Source organism: Canis aureus, chromosome 10, assembly GCF_053574225.1.
Source record: "Canis aureus isolate CA01 chromosome 10, VMU_Caureus_v.1.0, whole genome shotgun sequence".
Lineage (NCBI taxonomy): Eukaryota > Metazoa > Chordata > Mammalia > Carnivora > Canidae > Canis > Canis aureus.
Window position 1 is genome coordinate 2676458 of NC_135620.1, and position 20807 is coordinate 2697264.

The 20807-nt window shown below is 47.5% G+C and overlaps 1 protein-coding gene and 1 non-coding gene across 22 annotated transcripts in view; one reads left to right on the top strand and one right to left on the bottom strand.

Annotated features, from left to right (window-relative positions):
- Nucleotides 1-1183: 1183 nt before the first annotated feature.
- RASGEF1C (RasGEF domain family member 1C) overlaps nucleotides 1184-20807 on the top strand; it is an 80449-nt gene continuing 60825 nt past the window's right edge. For 6 of the 21 annotated variants that reach the window (XM_077911110.1, XM_077911108.1, XM_077911117.1 and 3 more), the window contains exon 1: nucleotides 1184-1416. The gene's annotated coding sequence lies outside the window, so the exon portion shown is untranslated. Of the gene's footprint in view, nucleotides 1427-1806; nucleotides 1901-19099; nucleotides 19269-20807 lie in introns of those variants that run through there. The other 15 variants (XM_077911121.1, XM_077911101.1, XM_077911122.1 and 12 more) reach the window with 8 other exon arrangements.
- LOC144322887 (U6 spliceosomal RNA) lies at nucleotides 6397-6503 on the bottom strand. The gene has a single exon (XR_013388485.1). It is a non-coding gene; the product is annotated as a U6 spliceosomal RNA (small nuclear RNA).

A 20807-nucleotide genomic window follows, 5' to 3' on the forward strand; every position in this document is an offset into this window, starting at 1 on the left:
ATGAACTGTGGCCACAGGCAAGTTTGCCCTGGGGTTTCAGCTGCTCCCCCCAGCACTGCCCCAACCCCCGGCACCCACTCTTCACTCAGTGTGGCAATCATGTGTCAGCGACCCTGGAGCTTTTGCTCCAAGACAGGCAGCAGGGTGTGGAGAGACTGCCCTGCTTCTCTGAGCTGCACTGGGTTGGGAGGTCCCGCATGGCTGCTCTGACGCCTCATGTCACAGATGAGCAGGCCGGCTCTTACCAGTGCTCTCCTGCAACCTTCTCACCCTAGAACCCAGCATGCCTCTGGTAACACCCTGGGCCTAACCTGAGGGCCACGGGATGGGAGGGAATTGGGGAAAGCATCCCAGCCTGAGGATTGGCCCCAGCACGTGCCGTTGTCCCCTGCTTGCCTCTTCACCCCAGCCCAACCCCTGACGTCGGTCTTGGATATCACCCTCGCGGGAGCCAGCCTCTGCCCTGGTCCCGTCCCAAGGTCCTGTTGCCTCCCTGCCCCATCCAATCAACCCACACCGGCCCTGACACACGTGTGTGCCCCAGGCAGGCACCTGCTGACTCCAGGCCTATTTCCCCAACCATGCAAACCATGGGCTGGACTCTGCTGTTGTCACTCATCCAGTGGAAACAGCTCTCAGGACATGCTTGGAGCGGAGCCCTGCTCCATCCATCCTCAGGGTTAACACAGAGCAAACTTCATCCCAGCTCCAGGGAGGCAACACCCGGGCCTGTAATCCTCAGTGTCCGGGTCTGTGGGCCTGAGCCAAGCTCCTCCAAGCCTGTGGGCGGCAGCCTTGGGCTCTTGCCAGAACTATCACACAGGTGCGCACTCTTTCTGAGGGTGTCAACCCAAAGCTGCGGGGCCACTGTGCCACAGCGAGTCTGAGAGATGGGGGAGGTGGATTCCCATTTATATTGTTTCAGCACCTGGATCCAGCTATTCCTTGGCTTTTAAATTTTTTACATGCTTCGTGAGCCAATAAATTATTTTTGTTGAAGCTGTTTGGGTTGGGTCTCCTGCCACGTTTCATTGGACAGGTTCTGACTGAAACAGAGGACCGCCGTCCTGATCTCTATGCTGGGATACACCAGGAAAATTTAAAGTCCGGGTGGCGCCAGTTGAGGAAGGTGGCCGGATCCTGCCGAGGCTCCCTCCAGCATTCTAACAGTGAAAGAGCACCCAGCGACCTCAGAGCGGGGACCCACCCTCCGTGCGGGCCGGTCCCGGGCCTGCCACCCCTCCCCCGCGGAGAGCCGTGGGGCGGGGCGGGGGCGGGGCGGGGCGGAGGCAGCCTCCCTGCCCCCTGGAGACTCGCCCTGCGCCCACGGGACTCAGGGACCCCGACAGAGCACACCCGAGTGGCCATCGCAGAAGGAGGAAAGGCCAGAGCAGCGGCCAGGGCCCGGGAAAGGGGGTGAAGCGAGGTCTCGGGGCCGGGGGCTTGCAGGGCGAGAGAGCCGGTGGGGGTGGCTCGGGGCCGGAGCCCAGCAGGAGCCACGCTGGGGGACGCCGCCGATGCTCGCGTGGGTCCCGGCCACCGGGGTGGGGGGGCCGGGGCGGACGGCCGCGCTCCGCCTCGACCTCGGGGTCGGGAGCCGAGGAGGGGCGCGGGGCAGGGCGGCGGGCGGCGGGCGGCGGGCGGCGGGCGGCGCGGAGGCCCAGGAGCCGGGCGGGGAGGGCGCCCGCAGCCCCGCCCCGCGCCCCGCGCTCCCCCGGGCGGCCGCGAGGGGGCGCCGCGCCGCGCTGCTTCGGGGCCGCTGCGGGCGCCGCGCGGGCGGGAGGGGGCACCTCGGCGACTGTGGGCGGCGGGCAGCGCCCGGGGCCAGGAGCCGCAGCTCGCGGTGGGCGCGGCGGGCGCTTCCCATGGGCCGGGCCGGGGCCGGGCGCGCAGGGAGCCGGTGAGTGGGGGCGCGGCCGGGCAGGACTCGGGCGCTGCGGGCGGGGCGGGGCGGGGCGGGGCGGGGCGGGGACGCGCAGGCCCGACCCGGGCACAGGTGCGCGCGCGGGGGCCGGTGCGCGCGTCCGGCCGGTCGGTCCGCGGGGGCGGGGGGTGGCGGGGCCCTGCGGAGGGCGCAGCCCGGGCCGTGGAGCGGGCGCCGGCTCCCTGCGCGCCCCCCGCCAGCGCGCTTGGGGTGAGCCGCGAGCTTCCGCAGCCTCCCGAAGAGGAGCCAGCTCGGACCCGAGGCCACCGCCTCGCACCGCACCTCAGTTTCCCGCTCTATGAAGTGGGAGCAGCTGGGCTGCCGGGTGCTCGTGATGAAGGGGGCGGGAGGACGATGTTGTCTCGGAAACTGGGGCGAGATGAAGGAAAGAACGGGCGCCACCGCCATCAGAGAGCCCGCGGGGGACGGTGGGACAGTTTGGGGTTCGGAGCCTGTGCCTCTCGCAGTGGCCGTGGACAGGGGCAGGGGACCCTGAGTCACTCCTCTCTGTGTTCAGGGAGAGCAAGGCAGGCCCGAGGGGAGGTAGTGGAGGTCCTCCCAAGCCTGCCCCATGGCCTGGGGCGCGTGTGGAAGGGGCAGCCGGGGCAGCTTGGGGCGGTGGGCGGCCTCACCCCCCCCCCCCCGCCCCTTCCCTCCTGCCTCCGGGGCTCCTGACGCAGATGTCCTGCTGAGCTTCAGTCCCCACTGAAGTGCCTGCAAAGATTCACCTGTGGGCAGGAGATGTCTTCCCGTCTTACAGTGCAAGTGACTGAGGCCTTGAGAGGTGACAAGACTTATTCAAGGTCACAGGACTAGGAAGTGACAGAGCTGGGTTTCCAGCCCTGGGAGCACTGGCTCCACAAGCCATACTCCAGCCGTTGTGCCAGGTGGCCAGGGGAGGCTTGGGGTCCCGGCTCACTGGCCAGAGCATGCACTGAGCCCCCACTGGGAGCTGTCTGCTCCCAGCCCCAGCAAGTGCTTAGAGAAGCTGAGCCAGCAGAGAAAACACCGAGGTCCTGGCGGAGGGTACCTGCTAGGAAGAAAATCAAACAGGGTTATCGGAGCAGAGAGAGATTGGGGTGGGGGCCTAGCCTTAGCCTGGCGAGCGAGGGTCAGGGAGAGCCTCGGACCAGGAACCCTGGCTGGGATGCAGTTTCAAGGGCAGAGCCCACCAACAAGGTCTGAGGGAACAGCAGATGCGGGGCCCCTGAGGCAGACACAGGCGGTGGGTGAAGGAGCTGACACAGAGCCACTGAGGGGTGCAGTGAAGTTTGGATTTTCCTCTGGGTGCAGTGCACAGTCCCCAGAAGGTTTAGAGTTTGGGGAAATAATTCCCCGGAGGCAGGCAGAGAGAATTCAGGGGGCAGGAAGGGGAGCAGGAAGGAGGCTGCTGGAGTCTGCCATGGATCTTCTAGGAGGAGCCAACCCACCCAATGTAGAGTCACCTCCATCCTCGTGGGGATGTCCCCGTGGCTCCTTACAGGGCCAGGAGACATGAGGAGGCTGGAGCATTCTGCAAGTGGTGGACGAGGGAGCCTGGTTTGGGCTTGCACACTGCCCCAGTCCCTCCATGTCCCTAGTGGATCCCTGGTGGTCTTGCACCTCCCTGTGTCCGATGCAGGAGGGACACCCATCCCAAGTTCACAGGGATGCTGCTAGATGTTTAGGCCAGGTGTTCAGGCTGCTCTCTGGACATGTCCCTTTGGACATGTCCTATAAGTCTTTGAGCAGTGTCCCTGCTCTCACTTGTATTTTGACCCAGACATATAGAGTCAGCCCCTTCTCCACGAATCCTCCACACCTTTTAGTGGGGGGTGGGTGTCCGAAACTAGTATCTCGACATTAGCAGTGCTTGCCTTGATGCCATTGTCTCTAGGTCTTCTCAATGCACTGAGGGAAGAAATCTGTTTTTTAACTAAAAATTAATGTTTTCATCTTCCTCCCACACTAAGAACCAGGTTCTCCCCAAACATCAATATATGTAATCATCTGCATAGTCTTAGAATACATCCCAAAGAGTTTTAGAGTCACTACATCCAAACCACTGCCTACCGAAACCTACCAGGTCAAATTCAGGATGTCTGTGGGTGTGCAGGGAGCTCTGTGTGAGTGTGTAGTACCAGCTCGAGTATACAGATAGCTTCATCTATTTCTGTTTGCATGCAATTTGGTTTTTTTTTCCCTTTTAGTCTTTATGATATAATTTTCTTTGATTTTTTGAGTATATAAAACATTTACATGGTTCAATGTCAAAACTTAAAGAAAGCTATACCGAGAAGTCTCAATCCTGTCGCTGATTCTTCTTGTCTTCACACTGGGTGTAACCATTTGAAATCATTTCTGGTTTACTGTTCCTGGGTGTCTCTTGCAAAGCAAGCCATTTATTTGTGCGTTACCCATCTCCTTTGCATCTCACTTTTTTTCAATTAAAAATATCTGCTTACTGGTTCATAGACTTTCCTCATTGTTTTATACAGCCGCCTAGTATTCCATCGAGTGGCTGTATCGCACTTAACTCAGCTTGTGCTCTACGGATAGACATTTGTGTTTTCCAGGCTTTCATTACTCCAAACCACAAGGGAAAGGATAGCCTTGCACATACGTTGTTTGCATTTGTGGAGGTGTATCTTTAATTCCAGAAGTAGGAGTAAATATGTATTTATATGTTAGCTACTCCAAATTCCCCTTCTCCCCTGGCAATGTATGGCAGTGTCTGTTTCCCCTGCAACCTGGCCACTCTCAGAGCCGGGAAATAGCATTTTAGTGCATTTTAATTTACATGTCTATTGTGAGTGCAACTGGACATCTGTGTGTATGTTTTCAAGCCCTTTGACTATCTTTTTCCATGAACTGCCTGTCCATCTATTTTGCCCACTTCCTGTTGGATTTTTGGCCTTTTTTTCCCCCTTAGATTTAAAAGGTTGTTTAAATACGTATTAGGGAGATTAGTGTTTTATCTTTATTATTATTGCCAATGTTTCCCCCAGGTCTTTTTAAATTTTGTTTATAATGGGTTTTGCCATTAAAATCTTTCTATTTTTAATATATTTGATTTAATCATTCTTTTATTGCATCTAGATTTTGAATCCTAGTTAGAAAGGCTGTTCTGGGATCCGTGGGTGGCGCAGTGGTTTGGCGCCTGCCTTTGGCCCAGGGCGTGATCCTGGAGACCCGGGATCGAATCCCACATCAGGCTCCCGGTGCATGGAGCCTGCTTCTCCCTCTGCCTGTGTCTCTGCCTCTCTCTCTCTCTCTCTCTCTCTCTCTCTGTGACTATCATAAATAAATAAAATTTAAAAAAAAAAAAGAAAGGCTGTTCTGATACTGGTTGTATGGAATCTACCCATGTTTTCCAATGCTTGTTTATGGGCCCAATTGAATCTTTTTCCAAATGTCTCTTTATCCCAACATGGTACAGTGAAGACGCCATCTTTTCCCCAGTGATCTGAAATGCACCTGTATCGTATAATAAACACCTGAATGCAATGGACTTATTCCAGGCTTCCATGTCTGTCTTACTAGGTCCATCTCTTCATGTGCTGGTTCCCCATGGCGGAAATTGCAAAACTGTCATTGTGTGTGCATGCACGTGCGTGCATGTATGCATATGTGTGCAAACACAAGGAAGGCTTTATCTACAATTATTGCAATAAGAGGGAGAGATTGAGCTCAACTCCCATTACTGTGTTTCAGTATCTGGTAGGGCCTGTCATCCTCCCTCTGCTTTTGTGTCGGGGGATCCTAGCTCTTCCTGTGTATGGCTATCTTTTGTTGGGATCATACCACATTCTCAGATGCACTTCAGGGTAATTGACATTGTTATCAAGTTGAGCCATCTTATCCAAAACCAAGGAATGTCTTTTTAGGTGTTCTAGAATACTTCGTCTTTTATTTGCTCAAGACCACTCTTGGGAGCATTTTGAAGTTTTCCTCACATGTTTTTGTTAAGTTTATTCATGAGTACTTGGCTCTGTTTGCTGCCTTAGGAATTTTTTTCTTCCGTCATGTCTTGGACAGATCATTTTTTGTGTGCCTGTTGTTTTTGTGTCTACCGCACTGAATTTATTTTGTTGTTAGTTTCATGGGTTCTTTTAGAGGGTTTGGGTATTCTGTCATCTGAAAATTGAAATAGTTTGACTTCTTTACTGATTTTTATGCATCTACTTGCTTTCTCTAATGAAGCTGGCTAAATAGCTTCAATTCAGTACTAAAAATTGAATATAAATGAGCCTCCTCCCCTTGCTCCTGAGCTTAGTAAAAAGACCTCTAGTCTCTGTTGGGAGAGATGCTGATTAGGAGAGGGGATAGGGAGATATTTGTGTATGTAGGTGGGAATACACCTTAATTCCTCTTTGGGGAAGGGCTGGTTTCTTAAAACCAGGAATGAATATTGATTTTCATTGAAGACATAGACGGAGATAATTATATGATATTTCTCCTAGCACTGTGAATAAATGAATCATATATATTTTTAAAATATGGAATGCTTCACCAATTTGCATGTCATCCTTGTGCAGGGGTCATGCTAATCTTCTCTGTATCATTCCAACTTCAGTATGTGTGCTGCTGAAGCCAGCACAATAAGATGAATCATATTAATGGATTTCCTAATTTCAAGTTCTGGATGAGAGGATAAGGCAAACAATAAGATGCAAAATTTATTAAATATGAATATTAAGCCATCCTTGCCTTCCTGAAGTGGAAGCCACTTGGGCATGATATATGTTTTAATATGGTTATGTGAGCCATCTATTGCTGTGTAATATGTTAGCATAAACTTAGTAGCTTAAAACAACACACATCAACTATCTCATAGTTTCTGCGGATCCAAAGTCCAGGCATAGCTTTTCTGGATTCCTGCTGGTGTTGGCCAGGACTGGGTCCTCATCCAAAGGCTCAGCTAGAAATGGGTCCACTTTTCTCTTCATGTTGTTGCCAGCAGCACTCACTTCTTTCCAGTTGCCTAAGAGCTTAAGTGTTTTGCTGGTGGTTGGCTGGAATCTGTCCTCAGATTCTGGAAGCCACCCACAGTTACTAGGGGCTACCTATAGTTCCTTGTCTTGTCAGCTTCCTCAACACAGCCTCTTGCTCCTTTAGGCTGGCCAAGAACTCTCTTGAGTTCTTTTATCTAGAGTAAATCTTCTAGCAAGACAGGGTCTTACATAGTAGAATCACAGAATTGACATCCTATTGCCTTCGCCATATTCTTTTGGTTAGAGGAAAGGTTCAATCCACACTCAAGGAAGAGCATTAATGCCAGGAGATAGAGATAGTGGGCACTTTAGAGTCTGTCCAACATAGGGGTGTTGGATTCTGTTTGCTGGTATTTATTTTTGCTACAGTGTCCCCAGTCGTTCCTTGCTTCGCTATAGCATAGCTTCTGATGGGTTCTTCCAGAAGGACTCATCAGTACCACATTCCCTGATTTCTCTCTTGTTGAAGTGATGTTTTGTACCGGTGATAGCCAAAGGATAGTTTGGCTGGTTATAAAATCCCAGCTCACACTTGCTTTACTTGAATTTGTTATGATGTTGCTCTGAGTTGTATTGCTTACATGTTGTCAAGAAGTCTGATATAAACATACTTTCCTTCCTTTTATGGGTGACTTGATCATTTTTCCTGGAGCTCCAAAGATATTTCACTAAGTTGCCCATTCAGTATCAATTTTGTCAGGTGCATTTGGGGGAGCAGTTGAATACGCACATTCAAGTCTTCCTTTATTTCCAGAAAGTTTTCTTGGAAAATAATTATAATGTTATGTTGTTTTTCTTCCAATGCTAGCTACACCAATACACTAGATCTTTTTTGCCCATCTTTTGTATCCATCACTTTCTATATAACCCTCTTCACTACTAACTTTATTTCATTTTGGTTTTATGATTGTTTTCATTTGTTTCCTCAATGAGCTTTACTAAAATTGCAGTCAAATCTATTTTCCCTAAAGAGAGCATCTAGTTTAGGCTTCACTTCTGAGATGATGTTGTGTTTTTTATTTCTCTCCAGGGTTTGGGCAGTTATAGTTTCATGTTTATCTCTTTTCTGTGTGTATGTGTGTGTTCATTTCTGTTTTGAGTTTTCAAATTCATACTAAAGGGGTTTTGTCACAAATGCTTTCTCAAGGCTGCTCAAGTCAAGACGCTGTGTTATGTTTTTCACCCACAAAGTGGTTCATGGGGAGAATGGCTGTCAGATCCTTATATTGCTTTTGTATGGATATTGTCTATTACCTTCTGTTAGCTTAGAAATGTTTTTATGTTTGCAGGGACTGCTAATCATAGACAAATGTAGGTTGGCACTGGGGAGTTGGGTAACCTCAGGTTTCTTAGCTCAGGAGTGCCCTCTTGTGTTGGTTTTGGGAACTGCACTACCCTTACTTGGAGTCTTAAGGGGTTGCAGGTTTGTTAGCTGTCTGCTGAATTTACCCTTCGCTTTTGCTTCTCTAGACCCTTGAATTCCCCGTGCTATGTCCTCCTGTCCATTTACCACCGACCCTCTAAGGGCTTCTACCTTTTACCCCCAGCCTCTAGAAGTAGGGACTTTCTGAGACAGCCAACTCTGGTCCCATACATTTTCTGCTTCCCACCTGATCTCAGACCTGCTTGCTCTCAGAATTGCCCCCCTCTGGTGGGCCTGTCTCCTTCTGGTGTTATTTTATCTAAATCCTTGGCCTTGGTTGCCTGCTCCTCGCTCCCACCGGGTCACTGCCCCTCCAGCCATGCTAGCAGGGCTCCAGAGCAGGCTCTGCAGGTTGAGTGTCTTGCAGGTTGGGTGTCTCACACCAGCAGCAAGGGGACAGCAGACTGTCTCTGGGTCTTGCTCTAGGCCTGAGTGTGAGTGGTTTTATTTGCTCTCCTGGTCAATCTGCATTTAGGAAGCTGCCATTATCTCCAGGGACCTGGAGATGTCCCCAGGCTTTTCACTGAGAAAGCTTCAAGCAGCGCATCCCAGGTGGCTCAGGGGTCTAGCACCACCTTCAGCCCAGGGCCTGATCCTGGAGACCCGGGATCAAGTCCCGCATTGGGCTCCCTGCATGGAGCCTGCTTCTGCCTCTGTCTGTGTCTCTGCCTCTCTCTCTGTCTCTCTCTCTCTGTCTGTCTCTCATGAATAAATAAAATCTTAAAAAGAAAGAAAGCTTCAAACAGTATGGTGTACTCCCCACTAACTCCATTCGTCATTAACATCCAACAGCTTGCACTTTACCTCAGTGCTCATGACTTCTCCTGAACCGTGTACGACCCAAGTAGGGCAGCATCTCCTCAGGACAAGGACATTCTACAAAACCTGAATACAGGAATCACACTCAAGGAGCAACATTAACACCACATCTTTGTCATGTACAGTGCATTGTCAGCTTTCTGCAGCTGCCCCAGGAATGTCCTTCTGGGCTGTATTTTTACATCTGGGATCCAATCCATGATCAAGTGTCATCCTTGTTTGTCATGTTTACCAGAGTCTTTTCATCTACCACAGTTCCTCCATATTGTTTGTCTTTCCTGACATGGGTTTGAAGTCTTCGCATCAGTTTTCTGCCATAATCTGGATTTGTTGGAGTCTTCTCTCAAAACTCAATTCATGCTAAGTGTTTTGGGTCAAAGTTGTTTTATAATTACAGATGGGGGCACCTGGGTGATTCCGTGGTTGAGTGTCTGCCTTCTATTCAGGGCATGATCCCAGGGTCCTGGGATCCAGTCCCCTATTGGGTTCCCTGCAGGGAACCTGCTTCTCCTTCTGCCTGTGTCTCTGCCTCTTTCTGTGTCTCTCATGAATAAATAAATAAAATCTTTTTTAAAAACTTCAGACAGGGATGCGTATCTAGGAAGAGAAGCCCATCCCATGCCCTTCTGGGGGCAAAGCAGCTGCCAGCAGTGGCATCAGGAGGGGCCATCGGGAGGAGCGGCTGGGGCCCTGGGGCTGCACGCTTTACTGTGATGTCCCATCTGTTTCCCCTCCCACCCTCCTGTCATCCTTCCCAGTACCTTCCAGGGAGCTGCCTGGCCTGTGTACCCGGCTCTGCCTCAGGGGGTTGCTTTTTGCAGCAAAAGTGCCCACCACGCACCTTCCATGCAGAACCCCCAAAGATTCCTCAAGGAAACAGAGGCCACCAGAAGCAGTGTCCATCATGCGGCCGAGGGTTGAACCCCCTGCTTCTTCGCTGGGGAACTGCTCTTACGGTCCCAGAATGAGGCTGGGTTCCAGACACCATAATGGAGCCCACAGTGCCAGGGCCTGGTACAGAGTTGGCATCCACAGTGCGTGTATTTCCTTCCCTTCCTGGGGACCCGACATGCATCCCTCACTTTCAGTAACGATCACGGGGCGGGGTGGGGTGGGGGGTGGAGCGCGGCTGGCCCTCCCTTGCCCAGCAGAGCTCCCTGGGCTTGCATTTACAAAATGAAGCCTTCTCATGCATGTCACATCTGTCTCCGTGACTTCCTTAAGGCCTCCCTACTCAGGCCACCTCCATCGAAGATGCCCCAAACTATCAAGGTCCATAAACTCAGCCAGGAAGAGTTGTCCAGATTCATCTATGAAAGGCCCAGGACTGGAGGTAGAGGCTGCCTCGGTTATATTATTTTCGAAACAAGCTAACACAAGCTCCAGTATTTTTTTTTAAGATTTTATTTATTTATTCATGAGAGAGAGAGAGAGATTGAGAGGCAGAGACACAGGCAGAGGGAGAAACAGGCTCCATGCAGGGAGCCTGACGTGGGACTCGATCCCTGGTTTCCTGGATCAGGCCCTGGGCTGAAGGCGGTGCTAAACCACTGAGCCACCCAGGCTGCTCCAAGCTCCAGTATTGCCCATTTAAGGCCTTTCCATCCTGCTCCAGGGATCATCATAATTGGGGAATTCCTGCTTTACATGCACCAGGTCTCACCAAGGGCAGGAAGGAGCATGGCCTCTTGAAATCAGAGAAATACTGACCCTGCAGAGTAAAGATTTACTTGATTTATTTGGTCAGCAAATGGTTCCTTTGTTTTTCAATCCAAAGAACATCCAAAAGAAACAGGTTGAAGCACCTGCATTGGGCCAGCGACTGGGACCATGTGGCCTCAGGTACTCTTCCCAGCAACTTCCATCTGCTTTACAGATGAGAAAACAGAGGCTCAGGAATGTGAGGGGACCTCACAGCATCACCCAGCCTGTGTGGGCCTAGGATCTCAGTCTATGCTATTTATGGTCTGAGATGTTTACAGTCAGGGCTGCCTATAGGTGGAGTGACCTGCCTGGTGCTTCTGGATTTCAGGGTTCTCTGCTCTCTGCTCAGCCACCTGTCTCTCCATCCACCCGACCACTGGACAGACATGTGCTAAGCAGCAGGAGGTGCCTGTCTGAGGGCTTACTATCTCTCAGACAGGGTGTGCCAAGTTGTTTATAAACATTATCTCACGGGCCCCTGGGGGGCTCAGTGGTTAAGCATCTGTCTTTGGCTCAGGTTGTGATCCTGGGGTCCTGGGATCGAGTACCGCATGGGCTCCCTGCAGGGAGTCTGCTTCTTCCTCTCTATGCCTGTGTCTCTGCCTCTCTCTCTGTGTCTCTCATGAATAAATAAATGAAATATATTTTTTAAAAATTATCTCATGAGATAGGAAAGTGAATAAAACAGAAAACAAGAGAAAAAAAAAAAACCCTTTTGAAAGAATTGATAAAACTGACAGATTCAGGAGTGACTAGGAGAAAACACAAGTTACCAAAACCCTGCAGACATTAAAGGGATCACAAGGGATTTTTTTCTTTTTTTTTTTAAATTAGAGTTCAATTTGCCAACATATAGCATAACACCAGTGCTCATCCCATCAAGTACCCCCCTCAGTGCCCATCACCCAGTCACCCCCACCCCCCACCCACCTCCCCTTCCACCCCCCTAGTTCATTTCCCAGAGTTAGGTGTCTCATGTTTTGTCACCCTCACTGATATTTTCACTCATTTTCTCTCCTTTCCCCTTTATTCCCTTTCACTAATTTTTATATTTCCCAAATGAATGAGACCATATAGTGTTTGTCCTCCTCCGATGGACTTATTTCACTCAGCAAAATACCCTCCAGTTCCATCCATGTCAAAGCAAATGGTGGGTATTTGTCATTTCTACTGGCTGAGGAATATTCCATTGTATACATAAGCCACATCTTCTTTATCCATCATCTTTCGATGGACACCGAGGCTCCTTCCACAGTTTGGCTGTTGTGGACATTGCTGCTAGAAACATCGGGGTGCAGGTGTCCCGGCGTTTCACTGCATCTGTATCTTTGGGGTAAATCCCCAGCAGTGCAATTGCTGGGTCGTAGGGCAGTTCCATTTTTAACTCTTTGAGGAACCTCCACACAGTTTTCCAGAGTGGCTGCACCAGTTCACAGTCCCACCAACAGTGCAAGAGGGTTCCCTTTTCTCCACATCCTCTCCAACATTTGTGGTTTCCTGCCTTGTTAATTTTCCCCATTCTCACTGGTGTGAGGTGGTATCTCATTGTGGTTTTGATTTGTATTTTCCTGAAGGCCAGTGATGCAGAGCATTTTCTCATGTGCTTGGTGGCCATGTCTATGTCTTCCTCTGTGAGATTTCTCTTCATGTCTTTTGCCCATTTCATGATTGGATTGTTTGTTTCTTTGGTGTTGAGTTTAAACTTTTTTTTTAATTTTTTTTATTTATTTATGATAGTTACAGAGAGAGAGAGAGGCAGAGACACAGGCAGAGGGAGAAGCAGGCTCCATGCACCGGGAGCCCGATGTGGGATTCGATCCCGGGTCTCCAGGATTGCGCCCTGGGCCAAAGGCAGGCGCCAAACTGCTGCGCCACCCAGGGATCCCCTGGTGTTGAGTTTAATAAGTTCTTTATAGATCTTGGAAACTAGCCCTTTATCTGATAGGTCATTTGCAAATATCTTCTCCCATTCTGTAGGTTGTCTTTTAGTTTTGTTGACTGTTTCTTTTGCTGTGCAGAATCTTCTTATCTTGATTAAGTCCCAATCATTCGTTTTTGCTTTTTATGAAGAACTTCATACCAGTACATTTGATGAAAGGGACAAATGCCTTGAAAGACATAACTTCCCAAACTTGATACAAGGAGTCATAGAAAATCTGAATAGGATTCTTCTGTTAAAGGAATTTGATTTATAATTAGAAACCGTCCCAGAAAGAAATCAGGCCCAGGTGATTGGCCCAGTGCATTCTATCAAATAGTTAAGGAAGCAGCACCACTGCCTGCTCATTCAATTAAAAAGTTAGTTATGTGCGGTAGTAAAAATGCTGGAGACGAGGCGGATCAATAGAAACCGTTCTAATCTACCTGTGGTAGTATAAATTGGTGCGTCCAGAGAATTGTGTGTGCATGTGCTCCCTGAGCCCTGCCCTTAGGAGCAACAAGTGGAACACACCAAGCTCTTGTGTCAAGAAAATGGAAAAAGTCACAGAGCAGACTGGTAGAAATATCGATGGACGTCATCTCAGAAATACCATGTCCAGCGGGAAAAAAAAAAACAACAACAAGTCACAGGGCGCTATAGACAAAATGACACCATGTTTATAAAACTGAGAAGCAAGCACGCTATGTAATATATTGCTTAGGGATACATACTTCTGAGAAATTTCTTTCTGTTAGGATCAACTCTCTTAATAACTTCTAAATATATAATACAGCAATGTTGACTGTAGTCACCATGCTATAGACTACACCCCAGGATTTACTTGCTTTATAATTGGAAGTCTATACCTTTTGACCTCCTTCCCCCATTTTGCCCACCCCTAACCTCCCCTCTGGCAATCACCTACTTGTGCCCAGTATCTATGAGTTTAGTTTTCTCAGATTCCACATATAAGAGAGATCATATGGTATTTGTCTTTCTCTGCCTGACTTATTTCACTTAGCATTATGCCCTTAAAGTCCATCCACATCATTGCAAAGAGCAAGGTTTCTTTCTCTTTTTGTGGTTGCATAATATTCCTGTGTGTGTGTGTGTGTGTGTGTGAGAGAGAGAGAGAGAGAGAGAGAGAGAGAAAGACCACATTTTCTTTTTTTAAGTTTTGATTCCAATGTAGTTAACATACAGTGTTATTTTAGTGTCCAGGGTACAATATAGTGGTTCAACAGTTCTTTACGTCACTCAGTGCTCATCACACAGTGCCCTCCTTAATCTCCATCACCTGTTTCTTCCATCCTCCTACCCACCTCCCCTCGAGTGACCATCAGTGTGCTCTCTATAGTTAACAGTTTGTTTCTTGGTTTGTCCCTTATTTTTCCTTTGTTTTGTTTCTTAAATTCGACATATGAGTGAAATCATATGGTATTTGTCTTTCTTTCATTGGCTTATTTCACTTAGCATCATACTCTCTAGATCCATCCATGTTGTTGCAGATGGCAAGATTTCATTATGTTTACGGATGAATAATACTCCACGGTGTGTGTGTGTGTGTGTGTGTGTATAGACCACATCCTCTTTATCTATTCATCTGTGGATGCTTGGGCGACTTCCATAATTTGGCTATTGTAAATAATACTGCTATAAACAGGGGTGCATATATCCTTTCAAATTAGCATTTTTGTATTCTTTGGGTAAATACCCAGTAGTGTGATTACTGGATCATAGGGTACTTCTGTTTTTAGTTTTTCAAGGAATACTGTCTTTGAAGATACTGTCTTTCACAGTGGCTGCACCAGTTTGCATTCCCACCAACAATGCACGAAGGTTCCTCTTTCTCCGCATCTTCACAAACACTTGTCGGTTCTTAGTCTTTTTGGTTTTACCATTCTGACAAGTGTGAGGTAATATCTCATTGTGATTTGCATTTCTCAGATGATGAGTAATACTGGGCGTCTTTTCATGTGTCTGTTGGCCATCTGGATATCTTTTTTTAGAGAAATGCCTATTCATGTCTTCTGCCCATTTTTAAAAATATTTTATTTATTTATGATAGACATAGATAGAGAGAGAGGCAGAGACACAGGCAGAGGGAGAGACAGGCTCTATGCCGGGAGCCCGATGTGGGACTCGATCCCGGGGCTCTAGGATCCCGCCCTGGGCCAAAGACAGGCCCTAAACTCCTGAGCCACCCAGGGATCCCCGTTCTGCCCATTTTTAATTAGATTGCTCTTTTGGTGCTGACTTGTATCAGTTCTTCATATATTTTGAACACTCACCCTTTATCAGATGTGTCATTTGCAAATATCTTCGCCTAGTCAGTAGGTTGCCTTTTAGTTTTGATTATTTTTTTTCTTTGCTGTGTAGAAGCCTTTTATTTTGATGTAATCCCAATAGGTTATTTTGCTTTTGTTTCCCTTGCCTCAGGAGACATGTCTAGTAAGAAATTGCTACTGCTGATGTCAGAAAGATTACTGCCTATGCAGTCTTCTAGGATTTTTATGATTCCAGGTCTCACACTTAGGTCCGTAATCCATTTGGGGTTTATTTTTGTGTATAGTAAGAAAGTGGTCCAATTCCATTCTTTTGCATGTAGCTGTCCAGTTTTCCCAGCACCATTTGTTAAAAAGACTGTCTTTTTTTTCCCTTTGAATACTCTTTCTTCTTTCATCAAAGGTTAACTAACCATACAATTATGGGGTTATTTCTGGGCTTTCTATTCTGTTTCCTTAATCTGTGTGTCTATTTTTGTGCCAGTACCATACTGTCTTGATTACTACACCTTTGTCTATTACTTGAAGTCTGGGATTGTGATACTTCCCATTTGGTTTTTCTTTTTCAAGATAGCTTTGGTATTTTAGAATATTTTATTTTATACAAATTTTAGGATCATTTGTTCTAGTTCTGTGAAAAATGCTGTTGGTATTTTGATAGAGATTGCATTAAAGGGCAGCCCTGGTGGCACAGCGGTTTGGTGCCACCTGCAGCCTGGGGTGTGATCCTGGAGACCCAGGATCGAGTCCCACATCGGGCTCCCGGCATGGAGCCTGCTTCTCCCTCTGCCTGTGTCTCTGCCTCTCTCTCTCTCTCTCTCTCTCTGTGTGTCTATGAATAAATAAAGTCTTAAAAAAAAAGAGAGATTGCATTAAATGTGTAGATTGCTTTGGGTAGAGACATTCTAACATTTGCTCTTCCAATCGATGAACGTGGAATGTCTTTCCATTTCTTTTGTTGTCTTCAATTTCTTTCAACACTGTTTTATATTTTTCAGTGCTGGTTTTTCACATCTTTGGTTAAGTTTATTCCTAGTTATCTTATTAATTTTGGTGCAGTTGTGAATGGGATCGTTTTCTTAATTTTTCTTCCTGCTGTTTCATTATTAGTGTATAGAAATGCAATGGATTTCTATACGTTGATTTTATCCTTCGACCTTTCTGAATTCATTTATCAGTTCTGGTAGTTTTTTGGTGGAGTCTTTCAGGTTCTCTGTATACAGTATCATGTTATCTGCAAATAGTGGAAGTTTCACTTCTTCCTTACTAATTTGGATGCCTTCTATTTCTTTCTCTTCTCTGGTCGCCGTGGCTAGGACTTCAAGTACTATGTTAACTAACAGTGGTGTGAGTGGATGTCCCTGTCTTGTTCCTGGCCTTGGGGAAAAGCTCTCAGGTTTTCACCATTCAGGATGATCTTAGCTGTGATATACCACATTTTCTTTACCCATTTGTCCATCAGTGGACAGTTAGGTTGTTTCCATATCTTGGCTATTGTGAATAATGATACAATGAACATGGGGGTATTTTCAAGTTAGTGTTTTTGTTTCCTTTGGATAAATACCCAGAAGTGGAATTGCCAGATCATATGATAGTTCAATTTTTAGTTTTTTGAGGAACCTCCATCCTCCCTTCCATATTGATTGCACCAATTGACATTCTACCAACTGCGACAAATGTTCCCTTTTTTCCACATCCTCACCAACACTTGTCATTTCTTGTCTTTTTGATCCTAGTCATTTTTACTGGTGTGAAGTGCTATCTCATTGTGGTTTTGATTTGCATTTCCCTGATGATGGGTGACATTGACATCTTTTCATGTGCCTCTTGGCCATCTGTATATCTTTTTTGTAAAAAATATCTATTCAGATCCTCAACGCACTTTTTTTTAAAGATTTTATTTATTTATTCATGCAACACACAGAGAGAGAGAGAGAGAGAGAGACAGGCAGAGGGAGAAGCAGGCACCATACAGGGAGCCCAACGCAGGACTTGATCCTAGGTCTCCAGGATCACAACCCAGGGAAGAAGGCGGCGCTAAATCTCTAAGCCACCAGGGCTGCCCTCAACCCACTTTTTCAATGAAGTATAATTATTAACCATTAACTAATTATAATTAATCCATTTAATTGGATTGTTTGGGGGGGTTGCCATTGAATTATATGCATTAGATAAAATATTTTTAATGAATTTATTTGAGATTCCCATACTCCTCATGTTGGTCTGCACTCTGGTGACACACACTTTCCTCTTGGAAGACCACTAAGTCAATCAAATTACGGGTCACCAGCAGACCCTGGTGTGGGGCCTAGGGTGTCCCTGAACTCACACCTGGGTGAGACAGGGCTGCAGATGGGGTCAACTCTAGGGAGGCTCCCTGGGGGATCCCATGACCCAGCTGCTCTGGAAGGTCAATCAGGAGGTCAGGTAGGAGAGGAAGGATTTATGGGTATAGGCCACCCCCCTCCACCCACGATCAGACACCCCAGCAGGTCAATGCCTGCTCTCTGCATCTTGACTTGAGCAGCTCAAGGAGAGACGGTGGACCACTGTCGCTGCCACAATGCCCACAGGCTGGAAGTGCACCATGGGGTATACAGTGTGCAGGAGGGCTCCGGGCCCTCTTACCCTCTTAACTAGCCAGCCCCTAGTTCCCTTGTCAGCCCTCAGCAGACACAAATGCAAGAGGAGCAGGGAGAGGGGCCAAGAGGAAGGAGCTGGGGCTCTGGGCTAGATTACATGCCCAGACCCACCCTGGGCAAGCGACTTGGGGGAGAGGTTGCCTCTAATCCTCGGAAAAGGCTAACAATGCATCGACACCCCTGTTGGGAGGTGAGATCTACTTGTGATACATCAACAGGAAAATGGTTGAACTCCCCAGTCCTTTGAGATTTAATGGTGACCCCCATTGGTCCCCCAGGGATGCCATGTCCTGACCACACCAGGGACAATCACAGCTCAGCAGCTCTGACACCCGGGCTGCTTCAGGATAAAACATTGTCCACATGGTGGTTTGTGTGTATGTGTGCAAGGGGGATTGTGCAAGAGATGACAGAGTATGTGACAGCTGCACCCGGGCATGAAGTGCAGGTCCCCAGCGGCCTATGGATTGAAAACAGATGTTTCTGCATGAACGCAGCCAAATTGTATTAGCACTTTGGATGATGAAAAGGGCCTTAAGTGTCTGCATGTTGCAGTTTTGAAATGTTTGCCAGAGAAAATGTCCTTAAATTTTGCAAACAGTGAGCGTAAGGAGGGGGAACAAAGTGGGTTATTGTGCTGTAACCGATTTCCAGGAGCAGAGCCATTGACAGGTGCAAATCACATGTAATGCACTGATCATCAGTGTTGCCACTCACCTTAATGAGGAAGCCTGCATCCCTTCCTGCTGCTACCTTCATCCCTGGCTCAGTCCGGAAGCGCATCCCAAGGTCACACCACAGCCCCGGGCCATGGGACCTTCAGGGAGAAAACCACAGACTTCCTCTTTTTTCTTTTTTAAACATTTTCTTATGGAAACTTTAAAAAATGTAAACATGTAGAGAGTAGGTCAGGGATGCCTAGGTGGCTCTTGATTTCAGCTCAGGTCATGATCTCAGGGTCATGAGCTCAAGCCTGGTGTTAGGCTCCATACTGAATGCTGGATGGGCAGCCTACTTAAGTAGTAGTAGTAGTAGTAGTAGTAGTAGTAGTAGTAGTAGTAATAATAATAATAATAATAATAATATAAAGAATAGGGCAAATATGATCTGCCACCATGTCCCTGTCTCCCAGCCATCAGATCTTGGCTCACCTTCCTGTGTCTGTGCTCCCACCTGGTCGTATCCTGGCTGGGACTCTGACATTGACAGCCTGTATCTGTATAAGCACCATGCCACTGACGACACCTAATGAAATTGGTAGCTCAATCCCACAACCCCAAAATCATGACCTGAACCAAAACCAAGAGTTGCACACCCAACCAATGGAGCCACCAAAGGCATCCCGTATTTTTTGTTTCATATGTTCTTTGCTTCTTATATCTTCTTTTTCTTTCTTTTCTTTTTAAAGATTTATTTATTTATTCATGAGGGACATACAGAGAGAGAGAGAGAGAAAGGCATAGACATAGGCAGAGGGAGAAGCAGGCTCTTCATAGGAGCCCGATGCAGGACTCCATCCCAGATCCTGGGATCACGACCTGAGCCAAAGGCAGCCACCCAACCGCTGAGCCACCCAGGTGTCCCTTTTTTTCTGACGACTTTTTTTTACCTCCTTTGTTGACTTACTAGCTATATTCCTTTGTTGTATTAGTTTAGTACTTGATTTAGGTACTATAAAATATATCGTATCACTTTTCTGCTGCTGCTTAAAACATTAAAACAATCTTGGCAGCAGAAGACAATAAATATTTATTATTTTAGTGTTTCCATGAATCAGGTTCCAAGGACAGCTTAGTTGGGTTCTCTCCTCAGAGTCTCACAAGTCTGAAGCTGGGGTCTCATCAGAGGGGTCCCCTTTTAAGCTCATGTAGATGGTGATGGAAGTAATTTCCCTGCAGCTATAGATCTCATAGCGGCTTACTTCTTCAAGGACCCCAGGAGAGCCTCTGAAGTGAGTCTCTGACCTCTTCGCCTTCTTTTAAAAGAGCTTGCCTGATTAGGTCAGGCTCACCAAGGATAATCTAGATTTGTTCAAAGTCAACTGATTAAAAGCTCTGATTAAATTTGCATAACTCCCTTTACCCCTGCCATGTAACAGAAGCTAATCACTGGATTGCAATCTATCACACTCAAAAGGGCATTATACCAAGAGTGGGGGGCTGGGGGGGATGTGTATCTTAGAATTCTTGCCCCCACATTTTTAACGTACCACAATCTACTATCAAGTGATATTTATGCTACTTCCCAGATAGTGTGACGACCTGATGCCAGCACACTTCCGTTCTCCCTCTTGACCTCTGCACTCCCACTCATTTCCTAGGACTGTGTAACAGCATACCACAAACTGGGATGGCTTAAAACAATGGGAATTTCTTTTCTCACAGCATAGAAGTCCAAAGCCGAGGTACCAGAGGGCCATGCTTCAACTGAAACCTCCTCCTGATTTTCTTTACCAGAATCTTTGACGTTCCCTGGCTTGGGGTCCTATCTGGACTTTCAGTGTCACATGATGTCATTCTAGGGTGTCTGGGTCTTCAAATAGCCATCTTCTCATAAGAACACCAGTCACATTGGAGTAGAGGCCCATCCTACTCTAGAATCACCTCATCTTCACTGATGACATCTGTAGAGAGCCTATTTCCAAATAATGTCACAGTTTGAAATACTGGGGCTTCGGAATTCAATGTATTTGGTGGAGGTAGGGAGAAAAGGGTCGGGGGGGGACATAATTCAACTTGTAACAGGGCTGTATGGTTGCCATACAAGGCTGCCCACATATTTACAAATGCTGTACTACATGATTTTTGCTTTTAATGGTCAATTATATTTAAAAATATGTAAGTGAAAAGCAAAAGTCTTTCCTTTAAAATTTTTTTAAAGATTTTATTTATTCATGAGAGACACGCAGAGAGACAGACATAGGCAGAGGAAGAAAGTGGCTCCCTGCAGGGAGCCGGATTTGGGACTCGATCCCAGGACTCCAGGATCATGACCTGAGCCAAAGACAGATGCCCAACCACTGAGCCACCCATGTGTCCTGAAAATAGTCTCTCTATTTACCCATGTGGTTAGCATGTTCCTGATCCTTTGTGTAGACCTGGGTGGGGCTGAGCACT